General features: G+C 39.7%; 1 non-coding gene across 1 annotated transcript; it reads right to left on the reverse strand.

Annotated features, from left to right (window-relative positions):
- Positions 1-4,337: 4,337 nt before the first annotated feature.
- LOC129648126 (small nucleolar RNA SNORD91 family) lies at positions 4,338-4,431 on the reverse strand. The gene has a single exon (XR_008712709.1). It is a non-coding gene; the product is annotated as a small nucleolar RNA SNORD91 family (small nucleolar RNA).
- Between the last annotated feature and the right edge of the window lie 3,765 nt (positions 4,432-8,196).

Below are 8,196 nucleotides of genomic sequence, written 5' to 3' on the forward strand. Positions count from 1 at the left end.
CTTTTTAAATTTTAAAAAAATTTTCCTTCTTTATCACTACCTATGCACTCATGCTCATTAAAGATCCTAAAGATCTTGTTCATTCTGTGGTCCAGACCTGCCTGATTTTTGACCGAATCTGAGCATCCTACCTTTGGATCCATCAATTCTTTCTGTCTCTGGCCAGGACAGGTACTTTCTTTACACCAACATAATCATCAGTAGACCTAAACCGTTGCACCTACCCACATAGTCTCTGTCCCTTAAACAGGAAGGCTCAACAGAAATCAGGGATACTATCCCTTAAACAGGATTCTATCCTTTAAACAGAAAGGCTCAACAGAGATCAGGGCACCCATGTTGTGCAACAGTTCATAAGAAAATCTGAAACACACAGAGAAGAAATGGAATATGGTGGTGAAAATACATGGTAGAAAGTGGGCTGATATCAGGAAGGAAGAGAGGAGAACATAGAAGTACGAATAATCAATGATGAAGCCTATTATTGTTTCCAAGAGAAATTAACACATGGACCAACAATCTTAAATCTAGAACCATAAGAATAGAAGCAGAGCAGGGGTGGTAAAGTGAGAGGAAGATGAACAGTGTCAAAAGTACAACAGCAGAAGTTCAGTTCAGTTCAGTCGCTCAGTTGTGTCCAACTCTGCTTCCCTGTCCATCACCAACTCCCGGAGTCCACCCAAACCCATGTCTATTGTGTCGGTGATGCCATCCAACCATCTCACCCTCTGTTGTCCCCTTTTCCTCCTGCCTTCAATTTTTCACAGCATCAGAGTCTTTTCCAATGAATCAGCTCTTCGCATCAGGTGGCCAAAGTATTGGAGTCTCAGCCTCAACATCAGTCCTTTCAGTGAACACCCAGGACTGATTTCCTTTAGGATGGACTGGTTGGATCTCCTTGCAGTTCAAGGGACTCTCAAGAGTCTTCTCCAACACCACAGTTCAAAAACATCAATTCTTTGGTGCTCAGCTTTCTTTATAGTCCAACTCTCACATCCATACATGACCATCCATACATAGCCTTGACTAGACGGACCTTTGTTGGCAAAGTAATGTCTTGGAAGAGGGTCAAATAAAAAAAAGTCTTCTGAATGCAACTCCTACAAAAATGAATCAAAAACAAAGATGAGAGAAAAAGGGAACAGAAATGAATGTGGAAGCTGCCATTATACAAAAGACTAGAACTCACTGAGCAGTCTGAGAAGTGTCAGGTTTCTCTTTGTATTAGCTATATAATTTTTCCAATAACAGGGCTTCTTTCCAGAGAGAAGGCCATCATTTAGGTCTTAATTTGATAAATACGGCCAAAAGAATGACCACATATCTCCATCTCTACACAAGGCAAATCTCCCTGTTCCCTGTCAACCAGAGCCATGTACAAACACTGTCCTGATGATGACCTTTTTCTGTTTAAAATCTTCCATTGTTCACTCTTGCTAAAACAAGTTCATACCCCTATTCCTGGAATTCAATGTTCTCTGGTGTCTGGCCTACAGTTCCTTCCAACGTTTATTTTCTCTCCTAATTCTACTTTCCACATTTTCTACTCTAGCCAAGCAGAACTGCCAATCATGCCCTGTGTATACATTTCTACAAGTTCCTCAGCCTTCACAACTCTTCTCTACTATTTCCTGTTCAGTTTTAGGTATCATTCACGGCATGTTTCCAATGCCCTTTTTTTCCATGAAGAAAAGTCCAAGTGTTTCCTGGCTCCCCCTAATTCCCACATAATCTCATATGTATCTCATACATTTTCTCTCTTCTGCCCTTACTAATTGTATGTGTATGTGGGTGGATGGACAGATGGGTAAATTCATAAGTCCTAACATTCCCCTCCTACTATTGTAAATAAGAGGTAAAGAAGATGTGAAGTGCTTCTGAAGTTACAGAAATCTGTATTTAAAGCCAGTTTCTATTAGTTTTCTAGTAGTGACTGAGTAAGGTTTAATTAACCTCTTTGAATTTATGTCACCTGTTATAGAAGGAGGAGGAGGCAGTAAAGAAGATAGTAATAACATATTTAGCATTGTTATTGGGAAAATAATAAATTAATATTATGTGTATGTTCTCAGTTGTGTCCGACTCTTCTGTGACACTGTGGACTGTAGTCCACCAGGCTCCTCTGTTCATGGGATTTCCCAGGCAAGAATACTGGAATGGGTTGCCATTTCTTTCTCCAGGAGATCTTTCCCACTCAGGGATCTAACCTGCATCTCCTGCATTGGCAGGTGGATAATCTGTGCCACCTGGGAAGCCCTTAAATTAATATCAGTCATGAACAATATCAGCATTACTAATTAGTATAAATGTGACTATTAGAGATAAACCATTTCACGTTAAGTTTTACACTCCCCTTGATATAAGGTTACAAATAGCTGTGAAAAGAAGAGAAGCAAAGAGCAAAGGAGAAAAGGAAAGATATACCTATTTGAATGCAGACTTCCAAAGAATAGCAAGGAGAGATAAGAAAGCCTTCCTCAGCGATCAATGCAAAGAAATAGAGAAAAGCAATAGAATGAGAAAGACTAGAGATCGCTTCAAGAAAATTAGAGATAACAAGGGAACATTTCATGCAAAGATGGGCTCAATGAAGGACAGAAATGGTAGGGACCTAACAGAAGCAGAAGATATTAAGAAGAAGTGGCAAGAATACACAGAAGAACTGTACAAAAAAGATCTTTATGACCCAGATAATTATGATGGTGTGATCACTCACCTAAAGCCAGACATCCTGGAATGCCAAGACAAGTGGGCCTTAGGAAGCATCACTGTGAACAAAGCTAGTGGAGGTGATGGAATTCCAGTGGACCTATTTCAAATCTTAAAAGATGATGCTGTGAAAGTGCTGCATTCAATATGCCAGCAAATTTGGAAAACTTAGCAGTGGCCACAGGACTGGAAAATGTCAGTGTTCATTCCAATCGCAAAGAAAGGAAATGCCAAAGAATGTTCAAACTATCGCACAATTGCATTCATCTCACATGCTAGTAAAGTAATGCTCAAAATTCTCCAAGCCAGGCTTCAGCAATACGTGAACCGTGAACTTATAGATGTTCAAACTGGTTTGAGAAAAGGCAGAGGAACCAGAGATCAAATTGCCAACATCCGTTGGATCATCAAAAAAACAAGAAAGTTCCAGAAAAACATCTACTTCTGCTTTATTGACAATGCCAAAGCCTTTGACTGTGTGGATCACAATAAACTGTGGAAAATCCTGAAAGAGATGGGAATACCATACCACCTGACCTGCCTCTTGAGAAACCTATATGCAGGTCAGGAAGCAACAATTAGGACATGGAACAACAGACTGGTTCTAAATAGGAAAAGGAGTACATCAAGGCTGTATATTGTCACCCTGCTTATTTAATTTATATGCAGAGTACATCATGAGAAACACTGGGCTGGAGGAAGCACAAGCTGGAACCAAGATTGCCAGGAGAAATATCAGTAACCTCAGATACGCAGATGACACCACCCTTCTGGCAGAAAGTGAAGAGGAACTAAAAAGCCTCTTGATGAAGGTGAAAGAGGAGAGTGAAAAAGTTGGCTTAAAATTCAACATTCAGAAAACTAAGATCATAGCATCCTGTCCCTTCACTTTATGCCAAACAATCAGTGGCTGATTTTTTTTCTTTTGGCTCCAAAATCACTGCAGGTGGTGATTGCAGCCGTGAAATTAAAAGACGCTTACTCCTTGGAAGGAAAATTATGACCAACCTAGACAGCATATTAAAAAGCAGAGACATTACTTTGTGAACAAAGATCCGTCTAGTCAAGGCTATGGCTTTTCCAGTAGTCATGTATGGATGTGAGAGTTGGACTATAAAGAAAGCTGAACACTGAAGAATTGATGTTTTTGAACTGTGTTGTTGGAGAAGACTCTTGAGGGTCTGTTGAACTGCAAGGAGATCCAACCAGTCCATCCTAAAGGAGATCAGTCCTGGGTGTTCATTGGAAGGACTGATGTTGAAGCTGAGACTCCAATACTTTGGCCACCTGATGCGAAGAGCTGACTCATTTGAAAAGACCCTGATGCTGTGAAAGATTGAAGGCAAGAGGAGAAGGGGACAACAGAGGATGAGATGGTTGGATGGCATCACAGACTCAATGGACATGAGTTCGGGTAAACTCCGGGAATTGGTGATGGACAGGGGCCTGGCATGCTGTGGTTCATGGGGTTGCAAAGAGTTGGACATGACTGAGCGACTGAACTGAATTGATATAAGGTATTAATCAATATATTCAGCTCACATTCACTGAATATGGATTTATCTATTTTGTTTCATTTATAAAAATCAATAGGACAAGAGTTTGCTCAGAATTAAGGGGCGTTTGGATGACATCAGAGAAATGGAACTTGAAAATTATGCATCACTGCAATGCTTCAGACAGGTTCAGACAATTTTAATAGAAACATTATTGGCTGAAAGGGACATTTTTGAAAAACAAAGATGCAGTAAAGAAGGTAACAGAGTAGAGAGTAAAGATAGGTGACAAAAAGTGAATAATTCTAGAAAAACTATCCACAATTAAATGTCCTTAACAGAGAAATTGATCAGTTAGAGCAGGTGTTCATACTATTTGGTTCATGTATGGGCCTCCAGAGTCTATTCATCTCCCAAAATCATGTGCACTATTTGTAAATGAGAAAGAAGATTTATTTTCATCAGATTCTCAAAAGGATTTATGCCTCTAAAAAGGAACACTTTCTCGAGAATGAGCATATCAGAAAGGTCAATGAGAGGTCACACAGAATAAGATAATAATATTCTGCTTAATGTAGGGGTGTTGTTTGGAATGTTTAGCATCATCTCTGAGTGATAACTAATATGAACCTCCTAAACAGAAAACAAAGGGAATCATGGTCTTATGAATGAGAAACATCTGCCTTTTACCTCTCTTCTGGGAGAGCAAAAATTATTAATTTGGAAGCGTGGAAAATCATCAGGAGATGAATTAGCTAAAAGGCTGAAGCTTACTGGAAGAATAGGAAAAAATATGTGGAAGAACAAAAATGAAAAATTGTTATATATGGGAGAAACTAACATGCTGTTGATTGAGAATAGAAAATAGACCTTAAAAGATACGTTAAAAAACTTTGACATAAAAACAAGCAAAAACCAAGTAAACACCTTATTGGGATAAAATAAAACACTGACTCTTAAAATTATCATATAGATTTACACATATGTATGGAATCTAGAAAGATGGTACAGATGGAACTGTTTGCAGGGTAGGAAGAGAGATGCAGACAGAGAATGAACATGTGGACACAGGGTTGGAGAAGGGATAGTGGGACAAATTGAGATAGTAGCCCTGATGTATATACACTCCCATGTGTAAGATATACTCCCATGTGTATCCAGCTAGTGGGAACCAGCTGTTAGCACAAGGAGCTCAGCTTGGTGCTCTGCAATGACCTAGAGGGGTGGGATGGAGTGCGTGAGAGGAAGTTTCAAGAGGGAGGGGATATATGTACACATTTAGTTGATTCATGTTGTTGTACAACAGAAAGAAACACAACTTTGTAAAGCAATTATACTCCAATAAAAAATAATACCATATAGCACATTCTTATAAAGCATTACTCATATCACTTCCTTTACCTGTTAGCTTGAGATGGGTTTTATCGGAAGGATCTGTGAATAAATGTAGTCATTTAAAATAACTAACATTACCTTAACTTCTGTTCATATCAATCACTATTTACTGAAACTTCAAAAGAATTATAACTCCATCCAAGCTAAGTTGTTGGAACCCCTTAGAATTCTTTAGAATATTGGAAACACAAAGTCACTGTGGGTTTGCACTATATTAGTGATATTGACTTACTCCACATATTTCCCAAGAAACAAATCTATCTCACTTAGGAATTGGTTGAGAGAAAAATAGAACCTTAAAATTGATCTCAATATCTAGCAGTCATATATCAGTTTTCCATACACAAAAAAGAAATTTTCAGCATTGCCGCCATTCTTATCTTTCAAATATCATGTTTCACTTAAAGTAATTGAAGAATACATAAAGCTTATGAGATCAAAATTCAATATTAATTTTCACAATGTATTTTTAGTTGGAATCAAAGAGATTTAATTAAATCTCATGAAAATTGCTCAATTATCTCTTTTGAAACACTGAATTATATTGCTATTTGTTAAGATATCAGTTGCAATTAATCATAACTCTTAAATGTGTAGAAGAAACAAGAGCAGTATGGTGAGTCTGTCTATAAAATAGTGTTTCTACAATGTAGTAGTTTTAAAACATATGAAGAAGTACAAATTTTATTTTTACTGTATAAGTCAAAGTCAATTATAAAACATTGGTACAAATCCAAAACCCTAGGGACTTCTTTGCTAATGTAATATTGGATTCGTGAAATCAAAAGGAAAGTTCATTGAGAAACATTGCTGCCAAATGCTTTGCCTCTGGAAAATCAACTTATACCAGGAATTATAGTTCCAGCTGAGTAGAAGTCAAATACTGAGCCCAGAAGTAAAGTGAAGTGTTAGTTACTCAGTCCTGTCCGACTCTTTGTGACAGCATAGACGGGAGCCTGCCACTCTCCTCTGTCCATGGGATTCTTCAGGCAAGAATACTGTAGTGGATTGCCATTTCCTCCTCCAGCAGATTTCCAGGAATCGAACACAGGTTTTCTGCACTGCCGGCAGATTCTTTATTATCTGAGCTATAGGGGAAGCCCAACCTAGCGCAAAACCAACTACCTAATTTTCAGTGCCTAGTGTAAAATGAAAATGCTGAGCCCCTTGTTCAAAAATTATTAGGAATTTCGAGCTGGAGACAACAGAATATTAATAAACCTTATTCAGGGTGCTGTTGCATGACTATGAAGTGGGTCCTGCCATGGACCATCTTCATAAACCTAGTCAGAGTTATCTAAAATCAGGTAACATGATCCTTTATATGGTATCTTAGGCATCAAAGGAAAATTCAAATTTTCATTATAAAAGAACTTAAGTACTACTTTGATGGGGGCTTCCCAAAGGACTCAGTGGTAAAGAATCCACCTGCCAATATAAGAGATCTGGGTTCAATCCCTGGGTCGAGAAGATCCCCTGGAGATGGAAATGACAACCCACTCCAATATTCTTGCCTGTAGAATTTCATGGACAGAAGAGTCTGGCAGGCTACAGACCACGGGATCACAGAGCCCAACATGACTTAGCAACTAAACAACAACAAACAACTACTTTAATTAAAGGTTTAATAACTGAGCTATAATCTGTTTGCATGTGTGTGTTATGGAAGAATCATGCATCTACACACATATATTTAGGTGGCCTAGAGGTGAAAAATGGCACCCCACTCCAGTACTCTTGCCTGGAAAATCCCATGGATGGAGAAGCCTGGTAGGCTGCAGTCCATGGGGTCGCTGAGGGTCGGACACAACTGAGCGACTTCACTTTCACATTTCACTTTCATGAATCGGAGAAGGAAATGGCAACCCACTCCAGTGTTCTTGCCTGGAGAATCCCAGGGACCGGGGGAGCCTGATGGGCTGCCGTCTATGGGATCGCACAGAGTCGGACACAACTGAAGTGACTTAGCAGCAGAGGTGAAACAGTGTCAGACTTTATTTTTTTGGGCTCCAAAATCACTGCAGATGGTGACTGCAGCCATGAAATTAAAAGACGCTTACTCCTTGGAAGGAAAGTTATGACCAACCTAGATAGCATATTCAAAAGCGGAGACATTACTTTGCCAACAAAAGTTCGTCTAGTCAAGGCTATGGTTTTTCCTGTGGTCATGTATGGATGTGAGAGTTGGACTGTGAAGAAGGCTGAGCGCTGAAGAATTGATGCTTTTGAACTGTGTTGTTGGAGAAGACTCTTGAGAGTTCCTTGGACTGCAAGGACATCCAACCAGTCCATTCTGAAGGAGATCAGCCCTGGGATTTCTTTGGAAGGAATGATGCTGAGGCTGAAATTCCAGTACTTTGGCCACCTCCTGCTAAGAGTTGGCTCATTGGAAAAGACTCTGATGCTGGGAGGGATTGGGGGCAGGAGGAGAAGGGGACGACAGAGGATGAGTTGGCTGGATGGCATCACTGACTCGATGGACGTGAGTCTGGGTGAACTCTGGGAGTTGGTGATGGACAGGGAGGCCTGGCGTGCTGCGATTCATGGGGTCGCAAAGAGTCGGACACGACTCAGCGACTGAACTGAACTGAACTGA

Source organism: Bubalus kerabau, chromosome 3 (assembly GCF_029407905.1).
Source record: "Bubalus kerabau isolate K-KA32 ecotype Philippines breed swamp buffalo chromosome 3, PCC_UOA_SB_1v2, whole genome shotgun sequence".
NCBI classification, from domain to species: domain Eukaryota; kingdom Metazoa; phylum Chordata; class Mammalia; order Artiodactyla; family Bovidae; genus Bubalus; species Bubalus kerabau.